General features: G+C 41.3%; 1 protein-coding gene across 1 annotated transcript in view; it reads right to left on the bottom strand.

Moving 5' to 3' along the window:
• TAOK3 (TAO kinase 3) overlaps window positions 1-17,612 on the bottom strand; it is a 92,546-nt gene extending 74,934 nt beyond the window's left edge. Inside the window, exons 1-2 of the mRNA XM_074920708.1 lie at window positions 17,510-17,612; window positions 16,542-16,604 (exon numbers count right to left, since the gene is read on the bottom strand). The gene's annotated coding sequence lies outside the window, so the exon portion shown is untranslated. The remainder of the gene's footprint in view (window positions 1-16,541; window positions 16,605-17,509) is intronic.
• Window positions 17,613-18,060: the final 448 nt, after the last annotated feature.

Here is an 18,060-nt window from a genome sequence, read left to right as displayed (position 1 = left end):
TTTGAATCCAAAAATCTATTTGCTGTCTCAGTCTGTGAGAGGGAGTTTGGTCTTACTGAGAATTAATTCCCAGATTCATACTGGCTGCCTGTACAATCACAGACCAGTCATTAGCTCTCAAGACAAGACACCTGTAAAATGAGACACCCACCACCCCGTTTATCTGCAATATTTATACTGACAATGGATTTCTCCAAGCATGAACTTCTATATATAATCCTACATAGCTTCACTAAATGTGGCACTACATTTGAATAGTCTTTAATGCTATTGTAATAAATTAGCTGTAGTATGTCAACAAGGACAAAGATAACTACTAATACTTAGTACTTGGCAGTTGACAAGTGCTTAATTACCATAGCAGTATCTTAAGAGCAAGTTCAAAGAAGCAACTGGAAACTTTCACTTCATTAGAGAAGCTGCGTATTCTGAAATCAGTGGCATAAGCAAGTCTGCTGTACCAGCTAATAAAGCTGACTGTAACACACAGTTTTCCCCAGCACTCACAGAACTCCCTTGCCAGCATCAGATGTAACCTGATTTTATCCTTTTTCTGGCCACTGAATTCTCTTTAAGATTTCCAATATGGGGATTTTCACACATAGCCTGATGTGAAGTAGCTGGAATTCTTTGCAAATACTTAACAATAAATTAAGGGTTTGTTACCAACTGTAGTTATCTGGTACTTCAGCACAACAAAGTAAGGCACAGGCCCACAATGCAGCAATCTAGAGATGATTTTAGTGCTGAACCATACAAATTTTATCTGTATTTCTCCTCTTTTCAGATGTCATGTGACCTTCAACTGCAAAGCAGCATCAAAAGATGTCAACACAATCATATTAATACATCCAATATCTTGCTTCTAGCTGCAATCAGTGCCACATAGATAAGATGAAGACACAAAACCTGAATATTATAACCAAAACTTCTACACATGTAAATCCATTCAAATACCAGGTCCCTCCTGCTTTCCAAAAACTGCAAATCCGAATTCCCTGAAGTAACAGGAAAGTACATTAGATGGGCAGGCCTATGCATACAATGGCAAAAGTCTGCCTTAATATATTTTAAGTTATGCTACAGGAAGCTCTACTGAAACATGAAACAAAAGAAATTTGTCAAACAGACCTCTAGGAATCTGACAAAAAGCTCACAGGTAGCATTCCAGGAAACATGCTCAGAAAAAACAGCCATCACACGTTTGTGATGTTTCACCTTTTTAGTAAAGTACCAACTGGGCATAAGAGTCTGTACTAGTACAAGAAGCATGTATAACGTAAGCATGATTACGCATAAAAGGTTTGCTTGCACCACTCTGCCTTATTTCCCTCTTCATAAAGACTAAAACTGTGTCTTCTAAGGAGCTTAACTGTTTGATGGAGAAAAGTACACCACTGCTGCTCCCCTCACTCACAAGAACTAGATGACCTGATTTTCCAGAAGCGAGAAGGCTTATGATTCGGCAGTATCTCTGAACAGGCACATGATGTCAGCCACCGCCGGATGTTCCACCTGAAGAACACCTGCAGAATCCATGCAGTGATCTGGCTGACCCAGTTTAACCTTCAGCTGACAGTGCTCACAAAGCATAGCATATCCCTGAGGTGCCCTTGTAGGATGCAGAAAGAGCTCAGCATTAAAGTTTTCAATACAACACTGTGCACCTGTAATTCTAGGCTAAATTACACTAAAAGGCATCAGGAATCTTAAGCTGCAGCTCTACATTCACCTAGTCTGAATGAAGAGAGGATCCAAAGATTTTATCTGTGCTGGTATTGAATCAGTAAGTAGATTTAAACTGGCCTTTTTCTAGAGTATGATTCTGCTACCCCACTATACACACATAGAACACATACAGCTTCAAAATGCTTCTTAGAAAGCCCCGAAGTACACTTGCATAAATTATTCAATTTAAAGACCACCAACTCTCAACATTGCATCATTTATACCTCTGCTCAACATCTGAATGTGACTACTGGCATTTTAAAACAGTGTTTTAAAAAACAGTTTGCATACATTATTGCTATATGAGTGTTACTCAGGAAGACAGAATCATTTCCATGGCACGTTAAGAATAACACAGCAGGCAATCATCCCACAGCTTGCCACGTGTATATTTATTAACCAACCAGTATACTGTAAATATGACCAGTGATGTTTACATCTGCAGAGTGTAAAATAGCTTCCAAGCCTACAACTGAAATGTCAGTATCAAGCTGAAAAATTGGTATAGGAGCTGAACAGAGGAAGCTCCACCACTACGCAAGAGCAGAACTATTAAGAGTATTTTGACACCAAAGATGGGCCAATACCCTAGAAACACTAAGGAAAGTACAAGCAGTAAAGCCATTTCATGTCTGAACAATTAGAACATTTAACCATTTATTTAATTTCTATTATTGCATTAATTTTCAGCCCTTTCGATCATATATTCAACACAAAGACTAAGGGAAAAAGAACCCAAGTGTGCACTCTGAAGCGCAGCACTCCAAAACACACTGAGCACATCCTAATCCTCCCATTCAATCACCCACAGCCAGGAGAAAGTGGACTTACTGAGAAAATGAGATAAATTAAGAGTCAAAACAAACACAAAATGCCCTGTAAATCTCAAAGGGTAACCCAAGACAAATGCTAAACAAACCTCGTAGATTTTAAAGGCTACACAGAAACCAAAGCGTCCTTCAAAAGGCTGTACTGCCTTCCAAAACAGGGACAGACAGAGCACAAGCACTTTAAGGATGAGGAACAATATGACCAGCACACAAAGAGAAGCACATCAAATTCATCTAAAACACATTTTTGACAGCCAATCAAAATATATCACAATTGAAATTAATTACAGGCCAGCAAATGTTCCAATGCTCTGAAGTTACTAAAAAATATTTCATGGAATTTTTTTTTTTGTTTTCTGGTATGCATTTGTCCTTGGAAGTTTTGGGGGTCTGGGATCCAGGTTCAAGTCAGTCCCAACCCAGACAGCAGAGCTCCTTAACTACCTGCTGTAAGTTACACGCTTCAGCAGATAGATTTGGCAGCCTTAATTATGTGTTCAAGATTTCCATTTGGACCACCAGAGGTTTCCTGATTCAATTCAGTAAATGCGTAATTTGGCATGTAATTTAGGAAGGAGGATAAAATTTTGAAGCTGCTTCTGAAAACAGTGGAATATGCCCAGATTTCTATATAAAGATTCTGGAAAAGCTACAAGGAATTTAGCTACTGTTACATACACTTCTGCCTCTATTGGCCTAGAAATGCCTCTTAGCCCTGTACTTACTTCCAGAGTTCATTTATGCAACCAGTAATTGAAAGCATTTACCATCAGGTCTTTATTATTTAGTATCAGACACTGTAGATTCAGTGGAGCTTCTTAAGCAGAAAATGTGAAAGAGCCACTGCAAACATATTTGCAAAGGTCAGCTGAGCCTAACATGGGCTCAGTGAATGAAATGGTCTTTGGAGAAGACAACAGCAAGAGCAGCAGATCCTTCAAGATCAACGTAAGTCATGCTTTGGTAACAGAGAAAAAACTGGTATCTAGGGTACACCTGTTCTGCTGACAGAGGAAACCCTGCTCTAGATCAGAAGTCTTCAGACTTCCACAGCCAAACTGAGTCAGCATTAAAGCAGTATAAAAATAATTTCAAAACACGTTGTTTAAGAGTAAATGAGGACAGAAACTATATGCCTTGGTACCCCAATATGGCAGCATTTCATTGTCCTGACAGCACCACTGTTTTATTAAAAGGTTACCATGAGCCTTATCCACCTCTGCTCTTTCACTTCCAAATTCACAGCAGGGTACCTTCCCCTGCACACAGAAAGCTTTTCATCTCTTCTGATCATCACTGGTTTTAAGAGCTGTTGTGACAAGTCAGCAGATACGGACAGTACTCCAAACACTGTTTTATTTCTGAAATGAGCTGATGGTTTCACAGTTATTCCTGACAAAGAGCAGCAACACAATTTGTGCAGCTAGCAGTCTAACCCAAGACCAGGAAACAACTCAGGATCCCCAGGCTTTCTCTTGTTACCAGAAGCTGAACTACCTGGTGCAGAAAAACAATGGGTGCACTATTGCTGTTTGTGTGGTACTTACCATGGCAGGCAGAAGGCTTCCATCTATGAAAAACTTCCTTAATTTTCTTTAAGAAACCCTGGAATAAACACTATTAATGCAGCAGCAAATGCACATGGCTCTCCACTTGACGTGGGCATTGCTGAGGTTTGGTAGCCTTCAATAGCATCTAATATGGGGGGGGAAGAGGCAGGGAGCCAGGAAAGCTGTATGCGTTTAGAAAACTTGTTATTTTTAACAGTGTGTTTTAAGATCAGTAACCCTGAAGCAAAATGGTTAGAACATTTTCTTCCATCGGTGTTGCGATAGCACACCAGGAGCTTTCAGAGGGTGGGTATTTTAGGCCAGTGCAGCAAAACAGACTGATCCCAGGAAGGAAAGCTCACCCACTGTGGCAAAAATCAACATAGGAAAGGCAAGTTTATTCATCCATTATGCTTAAGAGCTTAAAATGGAAACATTCTATATGTCTCTTCAGGCCAGGATGAACAACTGAACAAAAATGAATCACCACTACAGCAAGTGACTGGAAAACACACTGATGGAAACTGATGGTATCTTTTGCCTCTCCCTCCTACCCATAAAAAAGTGCTTATGACCACATTGTTGGATGTTTTTTCAAGGAGGGAGCAAAATCAAATCCTTTATTTTACTTTTTTCCTTTAATGAAGTTTCTGTGTTTCTCCAGAGGCTGATCCATACATTCCCACCTTCCCTTGTAGTCCATTCTTTGCTATGGATGCACAACTGCAAAAATCAGCAGCCAGATAGAGATACTCATGAAATGCATCACACCAAGTCCTGCAGCTTTGGAGGTTTAAAAAGAGTTAAAGGTTTAATTAATAAAATTGGGGTGAAGAAGTCATCACATGTTTAGTGCATTTTGGTAGGAAAAAAATTCTTCAGAACAATTACTGACAGATTCATTTACTAAACATTCTGATTAAAAGAACAAAAAAAAAAAAGATTCACATTCACAATGAGATAGTTAAAAGCTAAAAATAACCGGCCAGCTGCAATTCCCACCTTCTGCGGCTAGGCAGAAGTGCTTCCTTCTCCCCCTCCCCAAGCACACACACACTCACTTCCTTCTTCATTGCAACATCAGAAGCTGAACTTGATGCTAGCAAGCCACAAAGTCCTGCCCAGAATTTAAAGTCACACCCCAGTAATTATATAAAATAAGCTCTTAGAAGAAGTGGTTAAAAAAATACTCAACTTTAATTTTGCTTTTAATTCCAAAATATTTTGACTGGTCATAAAATAGAAAAGCAATTTTCATTTCTGAGGTTTGCCCACTTCACCCAGATGCCTCATTAAAAAAAATAAATTCTAATTTCACTGTAGAACATCAGCATGTTCCTTTATCTTGCTGCTATCCCAACAGAGGGACCAAACCCTCCTGAACATGTAACCTTTTAAGGAGAACATTTTAGGTATATTTGATCTTCACTTTTTTACATAAAACATAAAGGACAACAATAGCGGGTGAAGGGTAAAAAACAAAGGAAACCTAGGATAAGATAAAATTCAGTTGCGCTGATGTCCCACTCACAAGTTGGTTCTGTACATCAGAGTAATATACAAAAGCAGAAAAGATCCTCCAAAATTTTTGCAAGCTTCCAGTAAAAAGGCAAAGTGTTCTCCTCTGATTGCCCTCTCCAACAAGGAGGCAGCATGCACAAATTAGCTAACAGAAAAATTGCATACAGTTTTCCCCTGAGAAACAAAGCCAGAATAAATCATGTGACAGTTATTCAAAAAAACGTGCTCTACTGGTACCCTGACACTAAAAAGACCAATTAAAAACCCACTTAGACCAGGAGGTGTCTCCAGGTCATATAGCTCATATTAACCCACCTCCTAAGAGAATACCAACTGTTGGGCACAGCAGCCTGGGCAGGGCATGCCACATACCCAAACAGTAACCAAAATCTTCCCTTTTGCATGTAAATGCAGCTCCCTAGGCACCAGTTAACCACCAAAGTGCAAAAGCCTACCTTTAAATACCCTGGTTTTTAAAAAACAAACCAAACCAACCACCACAGCTCCTCCTAATTGCTTGCCCCGACCCAGACAGACCCCTGGTGACTGGAAGCACTAAGTCAGCCTGAGCTTTGCAACAGTTTTCTTAAACCAATCCTCAGCTGGGGGGAGGTAGATTCCACCCTACATCCCCCTTCTACTAATAGCAGTAGCAAACACTTGTGGTTCTGCGATGTTAGCAGTCAGCACTAGGAAGTTCCTTCTGCCAGGCACCCGAGATGAGAACGATAACTCTTCACATACACCATCTCCTACACAGCTCTCGAGCTGCAGGAATACAAAAGCACAGGATACAGAGGGAGTTTCATCCAGATGCTCATCATTCAGCTGAACTGCACAAGAGTTCTTCATTTATGAATGATGACACAAATTAAGCTGTCCTTTTTGTTTAAGAGAACCGGGAAGACAGAGATCATATATATGAAAGTTCTTTGACTTCCTCTCTATACACCCTTGAGACTCTTACCCACAACTTCGCCGACAACAGCTGCAAATGCTCATTGGATGGGGAGGCCCTGTCACCAGAAGCCAAATGTTCTTTCACTGAGATATTTTTTCTTGACACATTCACCACAAATCCCCTGGATGGTTTTGGAAGCCAGGTGGGGTTGGCAGTGCTCAGAAAGATTTCTGTTGTGCTGTACTGCTTACCTAAACTAAAGACGTTCCTCAAGAAAATAAGCAAACAAACAGAAACTTTCTTCATTCGTATTAATGAAACAATCTATCTGAAGAAAATTAAAATGCACTGGTGTTTCCTTTTCTAACTTTAGGTTCTTCATTCTATACTGCAAGTAATTCTCATACTTCAAGAACAAATAGGACTTAATATCAAGAAATAACTTTTCACCTTCACATGACTCCTGTCATATGGGGCCATGACCTGACATTTTAAAAAGCCAATGTATACCTCAAGTATGAAATAAAACATTGTGTTTGGCAATACCTGTTTGCTTACATGACATCATCTTACAGTCAATATTCCCATTGCCTAGGAGACATGCATTTTGCTTGGGGTTTCCCCCCCACTCCTTAAAGCAGGGATATTTTTCTATATAGGCTGTGAAATACTGAACAACGCAACAAAGTATGTCAGCCTTTCAAAAAACCCTTTCCCTGGTTTTATCACATATATGAACGAAGACATTTTTTTTTAAAAAAAAGCAGGTGCAAGTAATACAAAGCACCAAACTTTCCTAAAAAAGCACTGCAGAAAACAAGGTAAAATACAGTGAAAGGAGGGCAAGTTAATTCTAATTCAAGTCCTCCCCAGCAGCCTGCAAGCCCGAGACACCACAGATGCTTCTGGATCCATCTAACACACAGGAAACAGAAAGCGAAACTCACTAATTTACTCATTAACTTAAACTTAACAGTGGTACAGGTTTGGGTTGGGCTTTTTATGTTTGTTTTTGGTTTTGGTTTTTTTTTTAAAGATAACTCACAGTATAATTTAGCAGTACTGCCCCTACTTCCCTAGGGGGAAGGTTCTCCCTTTCAGTAACATCCTCATCCTCGTTCCCCATCTGTTTTTTCCTACCCCAGACCACTGGTGTTGCTACACATGGTTATTTTGCAGCTGGATCAGTTTCCTAATCCATACCACACTCTGGTAGCACAGAGGTTTGTACCCACACAAGTCAGTGGGAGCAAGGAGAGGCTACAGTAATAGTTGGTTTTAATTCAGCAGCAATATCAGCTTAAAATTCATATTAATTCACAGACTCATGATTTAAAATTCACAATCCATTTCATGCTCCCAAACCTCTAATCCCTACTTCCTCAAGCCCTGTGTTTCAACAAGAATCCAGGTTTGTAGTTTTCTTTCAGTCACTACCTTGCAAATCTGTCCAGACATAAAACAGCTTATGAAGAGATGAAACTCCAAAAGCAAATAAAAATGTCTGGATTTAGATCCAGTTGTCAAGATTGTATCTTGACTTTCAAGTACATGAGTGTGACACTGCTGCATTTTATTAAAGTTATTAAAGTTTAATAAGTTACCATTGCTAATGACTGACAAGATTATTTAATTTTGGAAAAAACCCTGATAGCCCAGTCTTCCCTAAAATGGGTTTTTCTCCTTTTCTTGCATAGTTGTTTATTATAATGCTGGCCAGAGGGATAAAATCTTATAAACATACCATCAGATGAATTTTTAAAAACAACAACATGAGCATTCACACAAAAGTTTCACAGGATGTCAAAAGACAACCTGAGCTTGAAGATGACCAAGTCTTAAGAGGTTTTTAATAGTTGGTTTACATCCTTTAATACTAAGTACTAAAATTTCTGTTGCCTGATACTTTTTATATGTGTTGTTCAATTCACAAAGTGAAAACACGGCAGATTAAAAATTAGGCAGATACACAGGAAAAATTCAGCTCAGTATTTCTTTTGGCAAGAAGGTGCTAAGGGCTTACTAGTGGCAGAATAAGTAATCATCACGATGTTAAACTGCCAAAATTCACTTAGGCTACAGCATGACCTGCATGCAAAACCAGCCGTGAAATAGAAATGAAGCGCTCAAGGCAGACTCAAACATTAACGCATATGCTCTAGTTCTACTCCAGAGCACTGCAGTGCTCCAGTATTGCAGCAGGCTGTATCTACCCAGGGTAATTGAAGGTGAAGCCAGGAACAGCTACTATCATAGCTACAGCTATTAAGACTCCTTAATGAATGGTCTAACAATAACCCAGGCTTAACCAGTTCTCTCATTGCGAGGACCTTAACCATAATAAGCCCCTTGAACATTCCTGTAGTGTTTTCCAAAGATCTCACAGCATGAGGCTACTAGCTGTGCTCCCATAGTCTTGTGAGGCAGGTATTAGTCAACCTTTTTTTTTTTTTTAAATTTAAATACAGATAAAATACGGAGGCAAAAAGCTAGCAAACGACTTCCCAGTGGATACACAGCTGACTAGTGGCATACAGAATCCAGATCTTCCAGATTCCAGCCCTGTCATCAGCCAAAAGGCCATCATTATGAAGAAAGAAATTAGTCTGGTCTTATAAATAGCATTTGAATATAAGCCTTCCTAAAATATTTGCAAGGAGTTGACCTTAAACACCAGCAGAACTTCATTGGTAGCCTGGGGCTCTAGTCACCAGCCTGAATGTCAGCAGACAGGAGTTCTTGTCCCTCTGGACAAGATGTCTCCAAAGCCTGGATCCAACACAAGCTGTGGAACTCATCAGACCACAATCTCATTTGACCACCTCTGGCTGGTTTGGGCTCTGCATACCAAGAAACAGTAAGACCGCTCAAAAATATAAACAATGTTGTTCTAAAATACTCAGGTAGCCAGGAAAAAGAAAATAAACAAGCCTTAGTCATCAACTTTCAGTTACTTCATTCTAAGGCACTAAATGATCACGGTCAAACTGGCAGAAATTTCACCAACATACAGCTGGAAACCTGAAACATAGAAAAGGTCCCCTACACACCTGAAACTTGGAGCACTTGTCCAAATTAACATTCAGTCAGCCTTTAGGATGCGAACTGCTCCTACCGTATGTCACACATTTATCTGCAGTTTCTGCGGCTCTCAAGTGCAGAAATTAGGAATATTTTGATTCATGTCATGTTCATATGGTGCTACGAAGAACAAGGTCCTTTCCTGGATTACGGCTTCTGACATCTGCTGTAGCAGGCAAAATACCAAACGCAACACTGATTTTGTAACAAAAAACCCTCTCATGTCTGCTTCTGTCAGAGTCTAACTTAATTTGAAATTACATACTTTCTACTAAGGCAATCCTAAAATACAAAGTTTAAAGCTGCAAAAGCAGAGTTAAAGTAAACTAAGTAAAAATAAGACTTTGTGAAGTAAAAAAGTGATTCCAGTAGTTACCTATTTATTCTGGTTTTAGATACCAGTACTACTACCTCCCACCCACCTGGGCCCTCTGAACACACAAACTTTACAACCACAACAGGAGCTTTTAGTCTATGGGAAGAGCTGCAAATTGAAAGCTTGTTATCTTCCGTGGGGATCCTCCACAGAGAAAAGACATCATGCAGAAACGCACACAAGAAATTTTGAGAAGCAACTGCCTGAGCAGAACAAGTTGGAACAATTTTTACTTCTATTCTTCACTTTAGGAGCAAAATGTGGTTACAGACAGGAGAGCAATAATCCTATTTTTGGCTGTCTCCTACCCAAATGACAAAAACCTCATGACTATGAAAACACGAGCCTCTAACACCTCAGCTAAAGGCTCATGCCTCTTAATGCAAAAGCAGCAGCAGAGTCAACATTCACTGTATTCTCCCCAGGATGACAAAACTCATTGCATTAGTATGCATTAAAGCACCGCCTGACTGTAGCAAAGAGGATGAGACCTGACTCTTAACAGACTGTTTCCATCCCAGCTCACATTTAGGTCTCAATTATCTTATCTGCTCTGCCATTCGCATACTTTCCAGATAAGAAATGTTTTTCCCCTCTTTTGAAAGAAGCTTAGAGTTAAAACTGAAACCACAACCAATGTTAAGATTAATAATGTTATAAATTAAAATTCGTTTGAGGCTAATACTTTTTTTTAAATATTCGATGTACATGTTAAAACTGGGAACTAGAGTTAATTGACATGCTATGTAAGTTTTAATAACAGTAGTACGTTCTGCAAGTGGAAAGGGAGTATTTTCTTGACATCAGTTTATTCATATGGTTTAGGTCAACGATCAGTTCATCTGAAGTTGAGAAACTGCTTAAGAGTTGGGAGGAGGAAAAAAAAAGCCTGTTTTCCTTTTCCAATCTATGACTAAGAATGAGGCAAGCGAAGGGAGGATCTAAGATCCTGAAGGCGATGGTAACAAGAGGTCATTAGTTAATTCCCTCAATGATGGATACGACTTCCTTTTATTAAATAACATCAGTTTTTAATGATGGTGGTTTTTTTTTCTTCTTAAGGATACAGCATACTTAAACTTTAACTGAACCCATCAAAATAAGGAGAAAGAAGCACACAAGAAACCCTGAACTGAAAGGCAGATTGTCATAAATCAGGTAAGTAGTAAGTAAGACTCATCTGATTTTTATGCAAAAAATTTACAAAGTTGAGAGAGTACATACAATCTTTCTTACAGATATTAAGTATCTTTGGCCTAACAAAAGCAGTACTAATTTTGGCATAAAGTCTGTTTTAACCAGTACTTTAATGTTTACAGAGTCAAGTTTTTCATTAGAAAAAATAAAGACACACACAAACACCGTTCTAAGGTTTAAATGAAGGTTCCTGCTTATTGCTTAAATCATTTTTGAAAAAGCTTAATCAATGACCAACTATTTATTATCTATATTACTACAGCACCTTTGAGCTTCAATTACACTGCAGTAAGACCTACAAAGCCACAGCAGAAGTGATGCCTGCTCTGAAGAGATTATAATAATCTAAAATATGAATAGTTAACAAATGCAGGAGAGCACAAGGAAATACACAACTGGAATTTATGTTCCCTGTAACTGCACTTCAGTTTACTTTCCCTTTTGTACTGAAAGGATCAAGGTGTATGTTTTCTTCCCCCACCTGCATCACCAAAAAAACCCTCCAGAAGTCATACAAAGGAAAAAAAAAACAATACAACAACACTGAAGGAAGATGCTTTGCCTAGTAAGTCTGGAAGAAAACTATATATTTACGCATTCTTAATACCTCTACTTCCCATGTAAGACAGAAAGGATTTCAGTTTTTAAGTTGTCATCCCATAGAGTGAGACTGAACCGTAAGAAAATAAACATCCCTCTGGATGGGTAAAAGGCTAGGTGAACTTTGAAGGCAGAGCTGCTGAGGCAATACATTCAAAGACTGTTTCAGACAGTCTTTTAAAAAAAAAAAATCATCTCCTTTTAACGTAACATCCAGCAACATTCATATATTCACTCCAGTGCAATAGGCACATACACAACTTTCGGAAGAATGCTGTCTTCATTTAAAAGAATTACCACTACAACAGAGTAGTGCATCCAATACAAACCAGCAGCCAGAGCTGTTTACAAAGCTTTCTGCTCAGTGTTAGACTAAAATTCAAACTCTTTTTGCTGTGTAATAAATCAGTGCTCCGCGTTTAACAATTTTCAGTGGTACCATATGCTACGTAGTCCCATATGTTCCATTACAAGGAAGAAAAACATCATCTCAACATGAATCATCAGTGACTATATTCTTGTAAATCTGGCTTAAACACAACGTTCAAGGGCAACCCTAAATAAATCTGCTCAGTTTTATGCCAGATTCTGTGCAAGAGAATTACAGATCACTTACTTAAAATTAAGGGGAAAAAAGAGTTTTAATGTAGGAAGCAAGCACACTATTTGCATCTCTCCAGAAGCAGACTCACTATGCACAAAATTTGGCACACATTCATCAATTCCAATCTAATAAAGATATCTTGCTTACAAAATGATAAGAGTATCTGGTAGCCATAACACCTTTCATCCTAAACTCCTTAACATATGTGAAAATACATGCATACATACAAGATTCATTCCTCTCAGTTCTGAAAAGCAGTTACTCTGGAACACAGCATCTGCCATGTTCGGCATCACAGTAATTCTGCAGAGTAGTTTGTGAGAAAAGTAAAAAACCAAAATAAACCCATGTATGCATTTTAGGCATTTAGGGAAACACAGTAGGCAGTGTACAGTTTCCTAGATGGGAGTTTTTGCAGGACTTTGGGGTTAACATCTCCACTCTTAAAGTGACAATTTCTTAGACTAGGTACAAAGAGCTTTCTTCCTCTTCCCAAAGACAGTGCAACCTGCAGCATAAAAACTGCTTGTACCCAAGCAAAGTCATGAAGGCTTGAAAACAAGGTCACCATTTGCCCTTCTTTTGAGGAATTACTTGGTCTCTCAGGTACCCCAGTACCATAACTAGGAGAGTAACAGCAGAAGGGAGTGCAAATAGGGAGGAATTCACTAGCCAAAAACTTTAAAGGCAACCTGATGATGATCAGTTCATCTGAATGAGATGCATTCTCCAGCTTTGCCCAACTAACCCCCATGATCCAACCATGCCTAATTACACTAATATTCAGAAAGACTGTCTGAAATTAATACACTGAACAAACTGTGAGAACGACCTTATTTGAAAGTCTTTTGTAGCTAAGTAGGAAGGCATGCAACTGCGCGTTCCCACATAACTATTGGTTTCATTAAATTCGAAACAAACCAGAGTCCATTTTGACCTAATATTCAGGGTGGGGAAAAAATAGTAATTACATCAACATCAAGCTATTACCTGTTCAAGGGCATAAGTGCTTTACTTCATTAACAACTCAGACAAACTTGTTTTGTAAGCTCCCTATATTAAATTTGAAATTTCCCTGCCCTTACAAATTAAGCTAACAATTTCTTACACAAAGGGAAAGTCCAGTAAGCCAACACAAACACAAGGATGAGTTTATAAACAAGAAAACTTCCAAACTGCTCAAATCAAACGCACTCTTAGCCATTCTCAAAAAGAAACTGCTTACCCAAGTCACCTAGACAATCTAAGTTCAACAATTTCTTTGAATTCACTTAAACAACTTCTTTAAAGAAAAATTACTAATAGCACTCCAGATTCCTCAATCTGAGGGTAAAACTTACTGATCTTTACAAATATGTATTTTTCACATTTCCAACATTAAATAAAAATTAAATATTCATGAAGCTATTCAATATATTAAACAGAATTTTCTATATTCTGCAGAATAAGGACAACATGTTGTGTTAGAAGCACTGCCCTTTAACACTGTGAAGTGGTTTTTTTATAAAGATTCAACAGAAACTATCATAGTATCATAAATAACTAGGAGGGCACTCAGATTTCCAACATCCTTCAGTAGCTCAGGAGATGGATGACTACACCCAATTAATTTACTTTAATTTCTGTTTCAACTTTCCTCCTCATTAATTAGGAACTGAGGTTCACATAGATTACAGTTCCTGGCATGCAATACCAATGATGATTTTAAGTGTGCACACCATATGATAGTGCTTCGTGTGCTGTAATACAGCCAGCAGATCAAAATGAAAAGTCAGAATGTGTGCTACATATGTAAAAATAGGAAGAGAGTTTTGCCCAAAATATCTAAGGAACCCTAGATTTATCACATCGATACTTTCCAAAATATGTTTCTTTCAAAAAATTAAAATAAACCTACTATAGTGATTTCAGAGAGCAATAACAAGACAGTGTCAGGAAAATTCACTGAGCTACCCTTTAAAGAACTAATGAACAAGCAGGTGCAATGCAATTGCATAACATTTATTACACAGCACTAAGCCAAAGGCAATCAAATCATTCTGGTTTAATCAATGGCCTTCAAATAAGGAAGTAGTTTGAAAATAATAAGCATAAAATAAAACACTCTTTTGGGTTTACTACTTTAATTTTCTTTCCCTGTTGTGTAAAAGTAGATCTATTAAAAAAAGATAAGCATGTGCTGAATTTTATAAAAAACTACTTCTTGAATATCTTCGATACCAAAATTGAACTGTTAGCAAACTCAGCTTGCTGTAAATACTGTGACTGAACCATAGAGAGGCTCTGTGAAAGGAATCTGAACTCTGTCTTAAAACAAAAGGTCTGTTTTCTATTTAAAAACATTAGCCTTAGACGCTTAAGTTTTTTTCCTGTAAAACCAACAAATAAAATTGAAAGTGTTTCACAAACACCTCCTCCCTGCCACTTCTCGTAACTGGAATGTTGCAGCATTTCAGGAGGCTGCAGAACAACCTGGAACGAAAACCTGTAAATGGAGAAAACAACTCGCCTGTGTTTCGGGTCCAAACTCACTGATTCCACCCATTGTGCAGCAAACTTCACTAACACTGCTACCCCTCTCCTCCCCAGCCACTCCGTTTCCTGAGTAGCCTGTGTCAGCCCAGCAAACTCCAGGCTAGCTACATAAAAACAGGGTTTTGTCTTACAGGCAGGACAACTGAATAGTTGGAAGGGCCAGAGCCCAGTTCTGTTGAAAGACCACCCCATTCTGCAACACATTACAAAAAATAAATTTAACAGCAAAAGCCTGCTGATAAAAGATCCATATTTAGAATACACTAAGTAAAAATATCTTTAAAAGTTTTGACTTGCAGGAGCCTTCTTAACAGATAATAAATGTAACAAATCAAAAGGGAAGTACAGAGAGTCACTGTAACACATGTACAGAAGAATTAGTCTGCAATCTGGAAACCCTCATATTGGGAAGGAAGATGGAAACAACCTAGCTCAAGTTTTCCTGAAATCAGATGTCAGAGGAACTTATATGATGAGTTACCGGGTAAGTAAGAAATCTTGATTTGACAAAACTTGAAAAAAATATACATTAACGTAGATATGAACAGTCTGCAGCCTCACTGTGAGTCCATGAAAGGATTGTCAGATATTTGTATGAATTTCAATGTTAAAAGAGAGTTTGCGAACAGGTATTTACATTTAAAACACTCCCTATATTGTTACATTACTCCCTGAGAACTCTGAATTAACTAGCCAGAAGTAACACGGTTTTAAAGACATAAAAAAAGAGAAACAAGCATGGTGTATTATTTCTGCCCACAAACAATCCACTATCAATGCAGAAATACCAACACAGGTACTCTAATAAATCTAGTATAAGACATTAAACTAATAACCACTAGCAAAATGAGCTGTATCACTCTAATCATTGTAGCATTCTAAACATTTGTTGAAAATACATAAGCAGACCTTGGAGAACAGACTGAAGCCCAGTTATCCTCAACCAAACACGAGCACCATAAACTGCAGTCAACAGTCCCATACCCCTGCTGTGCTCTTACCCAGTTAACTTTTAATCAGGTTGTGTACTGCAGAACAGCTTCTGCAGGAGAGGTGAGGAATGTCCCCCATCGATCCATAACCCTGAACTGCTTTCATCTTCCTACTTACATCACTATCCCATACGGCAGGCAACGTGATTTGAAATCCTCCGGGACAGAAAGCGGAACTGAGCGCAGCTCTCCCACAGCCTGGGCAAGTCCTCCTGCCAGGAGGGTTCGGCACAGCAGGGAGGCCATACCAGCACCACCTGTTTTGCTGTTTTTAAACAAACATGGCAGCTGCCACTAGACCGTGTGCTGAGCCCAAGCACTCCACACACCTACAGGATCAGTGCTCAACTGCCAGAGCACAGTCCTGAGGAGGGCACCCTGGTTGTGGACAGCAAATCCGGCACCAAGCTGCTCAATCCTGCCCAGACTGAGTAAGTGACCTAGGACCTGAATGCTACCAGGGCAACACAGTGGCTACTAAATTTTAGAAGTATCATATAGGATTATGGAATTAATTCCACTTACATTCCTGGAAGAAAAAAAAAAGGGGGGGGGGGAGGGGGCAGGGGAGAAAAGACACAAGGAGATATATATATAAAACAAAATTCTAAGGGCTTCATACTTGCCTAGTGTCCTCCTTCTTTCGCCTTCCCACGCAAATATGAGTACTGCTAGATGACATTCAGCACCTACAGTAAATCATTTCTTGATGTCATTAAAAGGACAGATACATCTGCTCAGACCTACGTAATTACTTCCAACTCAGTTTAAAGAAAGCTGACAGTAACCAACCTCCCCTTTTCACTTGAATTTCACTAGGCCAGTACTAATGCCGTTCAAATTACTTCCTCAGAAACAGATCTGAGGGGTAATCTGAATGGACAAACGCCGTTTATCCGAGCTGTGACAGTGTCCCTAGCTTGCAGGTGAAAGAAACGCAGTGGCTTTCCCTCCTCTCTTCACTCTCCGGCGGAGGCATTTCCCCCTCCGCACAAGTTACTGGGATGCGCCGCAGCTGCTGTCCTGTAGCTCTAACTTCCCACAGAGCTGCTCGAGCGCGGCCAGCAAACTCGGTGCAGCTCACCACGCAAGGGAGCTGCGTGTCAGAAATCCTACAAATACCACCACGAGCTGCTGGGAAGCTGCTCCCCCGCCACCCATTGCCCCTCAGCGGGCATTCCCAGCACCACAGCCGCCTCAGGGCGAGCGCAGCTGGCCGGGGGACTCGCACACCCCCCAACACCCCCTTTGCTCGAAGCCCGGAGGCAGCTATCCCGGCCCCGAGCAGCTCCGGCGGAGCGGGCGGGCCCCGCCGGGGGCGCGCCTCTGGGGAGCTTCGCCCTGAGGCGTCCGCGGGACACACACCCCCCCCCCCCCCCCCGCTCCCGGCCAGACAGCGAGCGCCCCGCGCCGCCGGGACAGCAACAAAGTGCTTTTTTTTAGCCCCCAAAATTGCTGCCAAGGCCGGCGCTGCCCTCCTCCCCGCCCCGGCGGGACCCGCCTGTCAGAGGCGAAGCCAGCGCGCGCGCACCCCCTCAGCCGGTGCCCGCCGCCACCTCGCCTCACGGCCGCGGCTCCCACCGCCGCGCCTCACCTGGTGCCGGCCGGCGGCAGCGGGCCACGTCCGCGGCGCCCGGGAGGAAGGCGGGAGGAGGGAAGGAGGGTGTCCGCCGGCCCGTCCCCGTCCCCGCCGCTTCCTGCCACGGCCCCGCCGCCGCCCGAGGTGCGGCTCCCCCTGCCAGGCGCGGCCAATCGCGCGGCCGCTCGGCGATCGGCTCCACAGCCTGCCCGCGGCGGGCGGGCGGTAGGAAGCCGGCATCGGCTACTCAGCCTGGCGGCTTAGGCCGGGCAGCGGAGCGGCGCTGCCTCATCGATCTCCCCCCCCGAAGCATCGGCGCTCGATTCAGCCGCCTGCGCGGCCCCGCCGGAAGACGAGTGCCCGGGGAGGTCCCAGGCCGGCGGCCGCCGGTAACGGCGGGGCGGGGCCGCCCCTCGGAAGCGGAGTGCACCCCGCTCCCGGAGGGCCTGGGGTGGGCGGTGTTGGGGCCCATAGCGGGCTCGGGGGGCGGGAGTCGGGGCCTGAAGCGGCCTGAGGTGGTGAGGGGCCGGGCCCGCAGTAGCCTCAGGCAAGTGAGGGCGCAGTAA

Source organism: Athene noctua, chromosome 17 (genome assembly GCF_965140245.1).
Source record: "Athene noctua chromosome 17, bAthNoc1.hap1.1, whole genome shotgun sequence".
Taxonomy (NCBI): Eukaryota; Metazoa; Chordata; class Aves; order Strigiformes; family Strigidae; genus Athene; species Athene noctua.
This window is presented reverse-complemented; position numbering and strand designations above follow the sequence as displayed.